Source organism: Gossypium arboreum, chromosome 9 (assembly GCF_025698485.1).
Source record: "Gossypium arboreum isolate Shixiya-1 chromosome 9, ASM2569848v2, whole genome shotgun sequence".
NCBI lineage: Eukaryota > Viridiplantae > Streptophyta > Magnoliopsida > Malvales > Malvaceae > Gossypium > Gossypium arboreum.
The window spans coordinates 76,606,683-76,617,576 of record NC_069078.1 but is presented as its reverse complement, the minus strand read 5'-3'; the positions used below and the strand labels follow the sequence as shown (position 1 = coordinate 76,617,576).

Sequence of the window (10,894 nt, the reverse complement as noted above, 5' to 3'; positions counted from 1 at the left end):
TGTGTGCCTTGGCCGTGTAGCTCCCTTACTTATTTAAAATTTGAAAAATTAGCTTCAATTTTCACACGGCCTAGGACACGCCCGTGTGTCCAGGCTGTGTTCTTCACATGGCCGTGTCGCACTGCCGTGTGGCTCGATACTTGAGAAATTTTTAACTCGTGTGTCCAGGCCGTGTGGGCCACTGTACCTGCACAAAAAACACTAAAAATAGCTAAAATAAACTAGTTAGTGATGTTAGTACTCGGGTTGCCTCTCGAGAAGAGCTTATTTAGAGTCTAAGCTGGACTTACCTATCATTCGCATGATTACGGCGGATTGAGGAGTTGGAACTCCTCACTTCTGCTATCAATTTTACCAAAATAAGGTCTGAGTCGAGTATTATTTACCTTAAAAGTTCCAAATTTAGTATGTGTTACCTCGACTGTACCATGTGGGAAGATCCGTGAAGGGAGTCGCTCATTTTATATTGTGCTCTAAAGTTATAATTCGGAGGTCCTTTTCATCTAACAATATTTTATCCCCAATTTTAATGTACTTTGTTTCATCCCTACACTCATCGTGGTGTCTCTATGATTTTTCGTATGCTTTTGGTTTCTCCTTGACATGTGTTCGCCATTCACCTAGTTCATCGATTTGAAGCCTTCGTTTTTCGTGAGTCGCTCTATTTTTGTGGCATGGATTAGAATGATGCTCCATCACGTTCTTCCTAGGACACCCCTACAAAGAAGTTTGAGTTGTAACATTATTAACTGAATCATCTCAATTACTAGATATTTTAGCAGAATCACGAGCTTGGAGATTAATCGTGTCATCACTTACACGAAGTATCAATTTACCTGTGCTAACATTAATGATAGACCTAGCAGTTGCTGAAAAGGGTCTTCCTAAAATTAAAGGTACATCACTATCCTCATCCATATCTAAGACAACAAAGTCAACTGGAATATAAATTTATCAATTTTGACCAGCACGTCTTCAATAATAACTCTAGAAAATCTAATTGTTTTATCTGCTAATTGAATGCTTATCCTAGTTTGTTTGGGTTTCCCAAGACCGAGTTGTTTAAACATTTTATAGGGCATGACATTAATACTTGCCCCTAAATCAGCCAAAGCATTGTTAACATTTAAACTACCAATTAAACAAGGAATCGTAAAACTCCCTAGATCTTTCAACTTGTTGGGTAGCTTATTTTGTAGAATGGCTGAGCAAACTGTGTTCAACTCCACATACGACGCCTCATCCAACTTCCGTTTATTTACTAAGAGCTCCTTTAAAAATTTAACTGCGTTTGGCATCTGCAGAAGGGCTTTAATAAATGGTAAGTTAATATGTAATTTCTTTAATAATTTAAAGAATTTACCAAATTGTTCGTCCATGTGGTCTTTTCTTGTCGCCTTAGGGTATGGCACACGGGGTTTATACTCTTTACTTACATCAACCTTACCGTTATCTACCACATGGTCTTGCCTTGGTTTCGGTTCATCCTCAACTAACCCTTCATTATTATGTACGGTAATGGCATGAAGTTGCTCTTTTGGGTTAGTTTTAGTGTTTCTTGGTAGGCTACCTTGTGGTCGTTTAAAGATCAACTTAGCAAGCTATCCTATTTGAGTTTCGAGCCCTTAAATCGACGCTTGCTGATTCTTAAACACTGTTTCGGTATTCTGAAAACGAGTTTCTGACACCGAGATGAATTTTGTGAGTATCTCTTCAAGGTTCTGTTTTTTTTCCTGCTGGTAAGGTGGTTGTTGAAAACTTGGGGGATGTTGTGGCCTTTGATTTCCTTGACCACCCCACGAGAAATTCGGATAGTTCTTCCAACCTGCATTATAAGTGTTATTATATGGGTTATTTTGAGGTCTAGAATTATTATTACCCATATAGTGGACTTGTTCCTCATTGATGCTAGGGTTGAAGGTTGGATAATCTGTGTGTACTCCTCCTCCACTTGAATCACACCTCATCACTGGATGTACCTGAGTAGAACCATACAACTCGTCCATCTTTTTATTTAAAAGTTCTACCTGGTTAGATAGCATAGTAACCGTGTCGAGGTTGAAAACACTGATAGCTTTCGTCGGCTTCGTTCTCATGACTTGCCACTGATAGTTATTCAATGATATCTCTTCAACAAATTCATAAGCCGCTTCAGGTGTTTTGTTGTTCAATGTTCCACCGGCGGCTGCGTCGATCAGTTGCCTTGTTGAGGGGTTCACACCGTTGTAAAACGTCTGACCCTGCAGCCATAGAGGTAACCCATGGTGAGGACACCTTTTTAATAAGCCTTGTATCTCTCCCATGCATCATACAAAGTTTTTAGATCCATCTGCACAAAAGAAGAGATATCATTCCTCAATTTAGTCGTTTTAGCCGGCGAAAAATATTTAAGTAAAAATTTTTCGGTCATTTGTTCCTAAGTAGTGATTGACCCTTATGGTAACGAGTGTAACCACTGTTTTAGCTTTGTTCCTCAATGAGAATGGAAACAACCGAAGGCGAATGGCATTGTTAGAGACGCTATTGATCTTAAAAGTGTCACAAAATTCCAAAAAATTCGCCAAATGAGTGTTTGGATCCCCGTCCTGCAAACCATCAAACTGAACAAATTGTTGTATCATTTGAATCGTGTTAGGTTTCAGTTAAAAATTATTTGCAGCAATAGCAGGTCTAACTATACTCGATTCAGCTCCTGTTAAAGTAGGTTTCATATAACTATACATAGTACGAGGAGCAGGATCCTGATTTACTGGGTTTGCAACAGTCACAGGAGGTAACGGATTATTTTGATTATCAGCCATATCCTTGGTTGTGGTTTGAATTTCGTCTTCTTGTCCTTCCTCTATGTATCGTAGGCTTCGCCTTATTTCTCATCGGTTTCTGCGAGCTGTGCTTTCGATCTCACTGAAAAAGTAGGGGCCCTGACAAATTTCTTCTAATCATAAACTATAAAAACCTGCCAGAAGTAAAATAAAAGAAATTTTATTAATTTAAGAAAAATTAAAAATTAAATTAAATTGCAATAAAAAAATGGCTAAAGTAATAAAAATTAAGCGTTCCTAACATCTTAGTCCCCGGCAATGGCGCCAAAAACTTGATGGTCGTTAAACTAACTAAAAATTCGACTTAAGGCAAGCGCACCTATCGAACAGTAGTATAGTTATGGTGAGACCGGAAATATCGTATCCACAAGGACTAAAAGTACTAGTAATTACTACCTTTTTATTATCTAGCCTAAAATTTAAAGTGTGTTTTTAAACTAAACTAATTATCTAATTTAACTAAGATTACGACAGAGATGAAAGTTGGAAAATACTTTTGAAAAATCGATTGAGAAGAAAGTACCCAAGAAAGAATCCACCTAGACTTCACTTATTACCTTCAACTTAGACGATTTATTCACTTGGCTTATTCCGTAGAAATCCCTGATTTACCTTAATATCCCTTTCGAGACTAAAAACAACTGACTCTAGATTGATTAATTGAAATATCTTTCTAATTAAAACCTCTATTGTCGCATTAACTCAATCTATGGATTCCCTCATTAGATTTGACTCTAATCCGGCAGATTTATGTCGTCCTATCTCTAGGATTGCATGCAACTCTGCTTAATTATGAATGATCTACTCTTAAACAGGGACTTTTTCTCCACTAAATAAGCACATCAAAAACCTGAATTAATATCCTAAAGTATTAAAGCAAGGATTAAAACTCACAATTAAGAATAAGAACAAGTATTTATCATATAAATCAAAGAGTAATAAGATTCGTATTACGTTTCATCTTCCTTAGGTATTTAGGGAGTTTAGTTCATAATAATAATGGAAAACATCTCAAAGTTTAGAAAACAACAAAACATAAAGAAACCTAAAGAACTTATAGGAAATTGGATGGAAATCTTCAGTCTTGATGTAGATCTTGGCTCTGAGATGATTTCGATGGCTGTTCTCGAATATTTTTCTCCTCCAACTTTGCATGTCCCCTTTAATCCTCTTTTAGGGTGTTTATATAGGCTTTAGAATGCTTCAAAACCCTCAAAAGTGACCTTTTTCGAGTAGAACTAGACTTGGGCTCGACAAGGACACGGCCATGTGCAAGTGCTCAAACCGTCTGCAATTCTGACTTGGATTGATGTCAACATGGCCATAACACACGGGCATGTTTTCTTCCTGTGTGCCTCACACGGGCATGTCGGTTACCCGTATGGAAGTGCCTAGGCCGTGTAAAGTACTGTTTTAAGCCTAATTTGTCCATTTTTGGCTCGTTTCTCGCTCTTTTTGTTATCTTTAGTTCTCCTGAGTATAAAACATGAAATTAAAGGATTGGGAGCATCAAATTCACTAAAACCAAGGACAAATCATTCATATATATGCCAAGCATGGGATAAAAATATGTATAGTTTACGGTTTATCAGTCAGCCCCAAGAAAAGGGCTATGAGGTGATTTCAAGGATGGAGTGTGCAAGATCCAATACGTCAATCTTGGGTTGATTGCTAAAGTCACCATGACGGCCAATAAGCTTTTTCCATTGCATATCCAACATATTAAACATGACCATCCTTGTTTTTCAATAAAAGAAACAAGTTTGGCGTGGCTTTGGCATTACAGATTCTGGCACTTGAACTTTGGAGGACTGCAAAAACTACAGCAAAAAAAAAGATAGCTACTGGTCTCCCTACATTCAGTATTCCTTCAAGAGTATGTGAAGATTGTGTTGTGGGAAAAATGCCTCGAGATAGTTTTCCAAAAGAAAAAGCTTGGAGAGCCTCAAAACAGCTTGAACTAGTTCACTCTGACATCGCGGACCACTGAATCCAACTGTAAATGGAGGTAAGCGTTATTTTATAACATTCACAGATGATTTCAGTCAAAAGAGTTGGGTTTACTTTCTACATGAAAAACCTGAAGCATTTTTAGCTTTTAAGAGCTTTAAAGCGCTGGTTGAAAAGAAAGTTGGAATGTTAATTAAAGCTCTTCGCAGTGATTGTAGAGAAGAATATCTTTCTCAAGAAATTGTAAGCTTTTGTGATTGTAATGGGATCCATAGACAACTCACTGTAGCTTATACTCCTCAACAAAATGGAGTGAGTGAAAGGAAGAATCGAACAATTTTAAATATTGTTCAAAGTCTCTTACAAAGAAGTAATATTCTAAAAGCTTTTTGGCCGGAGGCAGTGAGTTGAAGTGTTCATGTTTTAAACAGAAGCCCTACACATGTTGTTCGACATATGACACCGAAAGAAGCTTGGTCAGGTCGACAACCAAATGTGCGTTATTTCAGGGTTTTCGGATGTGTTGCTTATTCTCATGTGTCAGATCAAAAGAGGACAGAGCTTGATGACAAGGCTAAGAAGTGTGTTTTTCTTGCCATTAGCAATACGTCTAAACCCTACAAATTATATAACCTCACAACCAAAAAAATTATTATCAGTTGTGATGTAGTTTTTGATGAGCGGGTGTTCTGGCCGTGGGAAGAAAACAATGACAACCAAAAGTTAAGGCAAATTCTAGTTGATTTTAGTGATGAGATCACAGAACTAGCAATGGAACAACCTACAATTGAACAGATCAATAGAACGGGCATGGTAAAAGAAACAGAAGAAAGCTAGTATGCATGAAAGATTATGTGGTCAGTGAGAATCAATCTGAAGATGATAAAAATCCTCAGACACTTTTTGCTTTATTTGCAATTTGTGATCCTGTGAATTTCGATGATGTTTATAAATATTTGAAATGGCAAGAAGCTAAGGATAACGAGATTGCTGCAATTGAAAAAATGACACTTGGGAGTTAACTGATATTCCAAGAAGACAAAAGCCAATTGGAGTTAAATGGGTTTATAAGACCAAATTCAAAGAAAATGGTGAGATTGACAAGTATAAAGCTCGTTTAGTAGTTAAAGGCTACAAGCAAAAATTCGATGTTGATTACAAAGAAGTATATGCTCTTGTGGCTCTACTTGACACAATCAGACCGGTGGTGGCAGTAGCAGCACAAAACTCGTGGTTGATTCTACAACTTGATGTAAAGTTAGCTTTCCTACATGTGGAGTTGGAAAAACAGGTATTTATCGATCAACCTCCTGGTTATGTGAAATATGGTAGTGAACAGAAGGTATATAGATTAAAAAAGGCACTAAACAAGCTGAAACAAGCTCCGAGAGCCTGGTATAGTTAAATAGATGCTTATTTTATTTCAGCAAGTTTTAAGAAGTGTCCATATGAACATACTCTTTACTGTAAAGTTGATAATAAGAAGATTGTTATTTTATGCTTGTATGTAGATGATTTAATTTATACTGGGAATGATTCAATAATGCTTGATAAAATTTAAACAATCAATGATGAAAGAATTTGATATGTCTGACCTTAGGTTAATGCATTATTTTCTTAGTATTGGAGTATATCAATCAAGTTGTGGAATTTTTATTTCACAGAAGATGTATGTCGAGAAAATTTTAGACAGATTTGGGATGAAGAATTGCAATTCTGTGGCCTCTTCCACTGAGCTGGGGCTGAAATTAGAGAAAAATCCTTCTGGTGAGAAGATTGACAGCACTTTATACAAACAACTCGTGGGAAGTTTGATATACTTGACAGCCATACGACCTGATATTATACATTCCGTTACTTTTATTAGTAGGTTCATGGAACACCCAAATGAGATGCATTTTCTTATTGCTAAAAGAATTCTTCGCTACTTACAAGGGACATCGGATTATGGGATCTTATACAAGAAAGGAGTAAAGTCTAATCTCATTGGATTCGCTGATAGTGATTTTGCAAGGAATACAAATGATTGAAAAAGCACTTCGGGTATGTGTTCATGCTAGGATAAGGGATTATTTCTTGGTCATTTAAAAAAACAATTGATTGTTACTCTGTCAACCACCGAAGCAGAGTATGTTGTAGCCACTACATGTGCTACTCAAGCAATTTGGCTAAGAAACATTCTTGCGGATGTTTTTTTTCCACAGAAAGAGCCTACTCCAATTTATTGTGACAACAATTCAGTTATAAAATTGTCAAAGGATCCTATTTTACACGGAAGAACGAAACACATAGATGTAAAATTTCATTTCTTGAGAGATCTCACGAAGAAACAAATTATCGAAGTTGTTTATTGTAGAAATAAGGATCAAGTTGTTGATATTTTCACCAAACCTCTCAAGAGTGAAAGGTTCATAAAATTGAGAAAGCTACTGGGAGTTTGCACATTGAGGGAGGGACTGCATGATGAAATTGCTTAAACTGGAAATCTGCTTTCAGTTTAAGGGAGGGATTGATGGAAAATTAATCACACCATATTTCTATTTTTTTATTAAGTGTTATGGTTAGTTTGTTGACTCCTATTTTTAGCAAGTTTGTTAGTTAAATAAGTTTGTTTAATTTTTATGAGATTATTCTGTTTTTATTAGTCTATTAGTGGATAATCTTACTTCCACGATTTAATTTCTATGTAAGCCTATATAAAGGCATAATTGTTAAAGTTAATAACAGTGAATTGATTTTGGTTATCTTCCTCTCTTGTGTTAAGTACTCCTTTAAATTTTTTCATTAATGCCAAATCCAAAACTTCAAAATGACATTAAGTAACTAAGTTCCAAGTTGACCATTTTCGATACAAAAGCAACTTAAACACTTGGTACATGCCATTTACAATTGAAAGGGTACTTTACTAACTTTTTTTAGTTGAAAATGGTCGTTTAGATGTTGACTTCAAGTTCTAGGGCTTCAAGGATTACCTAAACCTACATATGGAGAAAACAAATTGTAAGCTAAGCAATAGGACTCAGTGGTACCTTTATGATTTAAGAAATTATAATTCAACATAAAAGCATGGCAATAAGTATGTGAACTCAAATTGTAACTTGTATAAGTTCATCTATATATATGTAAGTATGTATATTCCATTAAGTAAGCCAATTTGCTTAACATTTCAAACTTACATCATCAAATTTTCAAGATGGATACTCAAATTAGTCAATTTACATTTCAAAGTGGCACTATAGTGCTCATCAGATAAATTGAAGGAAATATGCTGATACACATAGTGCATCATTGGATAAACCGAAGCAATCATGCTGACACGTAAGTGCATCATTGGATGTACCAAAGAAAATATACTGGCACGTAAGTGCACCATCAGATATACTGAAGCAATTATACTGGCACATAAGTGCATCATTGAATAAATCAAAGTATAGACCTAAGCAGTTAATAGAATAACCAATTTCCAATTTCATCACATAGTTCAATTTATATCCCATCATTCTCAATTCAACTTTAATTCATCATTTCATCATATAACATAACATAATTCAGCTCAATTTCATACCAATTTCTTATATTAGTTAAGTCATACAACTTTCTATCCTATTCAATTTAATCTTTGTCTTGATATTTAATTTCTACCATAGCATTTCAATTTAATAACCATTAATAACTCACCTCAATATTTTGTAATGCAAAATTTCATGAATATACAATAACTAAATTAGTCTCAAGTCATAGAGATACAAACCAAAAGTTCACATCACTCGTCATCGACTCTAATCTGTCGTAATTTGATACGTCAAATTAGGCTCTCCTTTACATTTAAAGAGTTTATTCTCAAGCAATTTAGATGTCTTTTATTTACTTTTTTATTTTTAGTTTTTGTTGTTAATAAATTATTTTTGTGAGTTTTATGCTCTTTTGAGATCCAAAATGGCTAATTTTTCCATGGGAAGCCTAATAATATGATTTAATGGTGTAGGGAGTTGATAATGACCCGAACTTGAAGAAAACATCATCTAGAATGGGGTATCACGATATTGAAGCATGAAAGTCGTGATACCCTTGACAATGTTGACATGAAGAAAAGTGAGGTCACTCTAGCGGTATCGTGATACCAAGCATGGGTATCGCGATACTGGGACACCCTAAGACATCCTAATTTAAGACTGTCATGGGTATCACGATACCAGAGCTTGGGTACCGTGATACCGTTGCTTGATGGGTGAAAACGTTGCAAAGGTAATTTTGTATCTAAACAGTCTTTAAGTCTTTGTTTTCATTTAAGGGCATAATGGACAATGTTAGATTAAATGTTAGAAGACTATAAATACCACTTTATAAGCTTTTGATTTCAGATTTTGTTGGCTGAACATTTTCTTTTTAGTTTCCGTAGTGTTAGGTTATGTTTTCTTTTCTTTTCATTTTAAGGTTAGGTTTTCCTTCTTCTTCTTTTTTTAAGTATATTTTACTTTTGTTGTTTTATTTTTTTTTCTTGTTAAAGACTTTTTGTAAAAGAAAATGAGTCAAGCTTTTGGGTGTCATTGGTTCCACATCTAAATGAACATTTCTTACCCTTGTTTTTTTACTGTGCATATCAATTGTTTAATGAAATGTCTATTTGGGAGTTAAGCTTTATTTTGTGATTATATTACTTGTTGGTTAATTGATGAATTGATTATTAAACTAAGTTAAAGTCTATGCTTGATTGTTTGGTTGTTCTTTTATGCCGAATGCTTAATACACTAGAATTAATGTCTCTAGTGAAAATTTTAGATAAACGAGATTGAAAGGAGAGTTTATCATTAGATAGTTCGATATAATGATGTTGAATAGTAAGATTAAGAGGAGAGCTATATGCCTAGATGAGACAAAAAATAAAGCTTAGATGGTATCTTTTAATTTAGGATGAGACTGAGAAGAGATTCCTAACTAAGAGTGGCAAACAATATAATCAGTATAGGTTCATTAGCTTAGTTAGCAATTAATGAATCAATAGATCATCGTTTTAATCATTTATATTGTCTAAAACAATAGGATGAAAATTTAGCTTAGTTAGAGTCTGGACTGTGTTTACTAACTCTGGGTTTAAACCCTTATTTAAGTATTAACAAATTTAAGTTTTAAAATGTAATGGAGTTAAACCTTGATTAATTATTTTATTATTTGAGTGGTAGGAGTACTCCTACATCTATTACAGAGCCTACAATTTTTTTTTATAAATGTTAACCGACATGATCCAATCATTTTAAACAATAAAAATTTATTTAAATTTTAAATATAATTATATAAAAATAGTTTTTGGAAAGGGTACAAGTATTAGTTGAAAAATACAAAGATAATACATCTAAATTATTTCAAGTAAAATTAATCATTACAAAGCACATATCAAATATAATCTAATTAAGACACGAAGTCGAAATTTTATTTTGAGGGTGAGATACAATTTAAAAATTGTGAGGGCAAAATTAAAAAAAAAATATATATATATATATATATATATATAATGGCTTAGATTACATACTTAATTTTAGGAGAGATTAAAATTATAAATTTACATTTATTCGAATGATTAAGGAACTTAAAATGAATTGTTAATACTTGCCCTTGATCTCCCTGAACTTTATCTTTGATCTAAATTATAATAAATTCGAATATATCAAAATAAATCTAAATATATTACACATAATCACACCAAACGAATCGCTCAAATCAAGGCATGCTCCTCATTGACTATTAATCCAAAATCATGGAGAAACAAGAAAAGAAGGGAATTTTCTTTTATTTTCTTTTTTAAAAGAAAAATCCAAATTACAATCCGAGTGGAAGCGGACGAATAAAAGAGGTGAGTGCCGCCTAATGAAGAAGGGGTACATCCAGACAAAGACGAGGACTTGCAATTGTTTGTTTGATGTCTGCGATGGTTTAATTATTGACTACATTACCTCTTTATTAGGGAAGCCAATTCTTTATTACTTTTGGAGCTTTGTACAAAAGCTGTTTTTTATTTCTTTTCTATTTTTGATATTTCTTTTTCTTTTCTGCGTCAACTAAAACTAGTTTTGCCAATTTCTTCCATATATGATATGATGGTGATAACACCTTCTCACTTAACTTGT

The 10,894-nt window shown here is 34.2% G+C and overlaps 1 non-coding gene across 1 annotated transcript; it reads left to right on the top strand.

Moving 5' to 3' along the window:
- The first annotated feature begins 2,256 nt into the window (after positions 1–2,256).
- LOC128281019 (small nucleolar RNA R71) lies at positions 2,257–2,362 on the top strand. Its single transcript, XR_008271236.1, has one exon. It is a non-coding gene; the product is annotated as a small nucleolar RNA R71 (small nucleolar RNA).
- Positions 2,363–10,894: the final 8,532 nt, after the last annotated feature.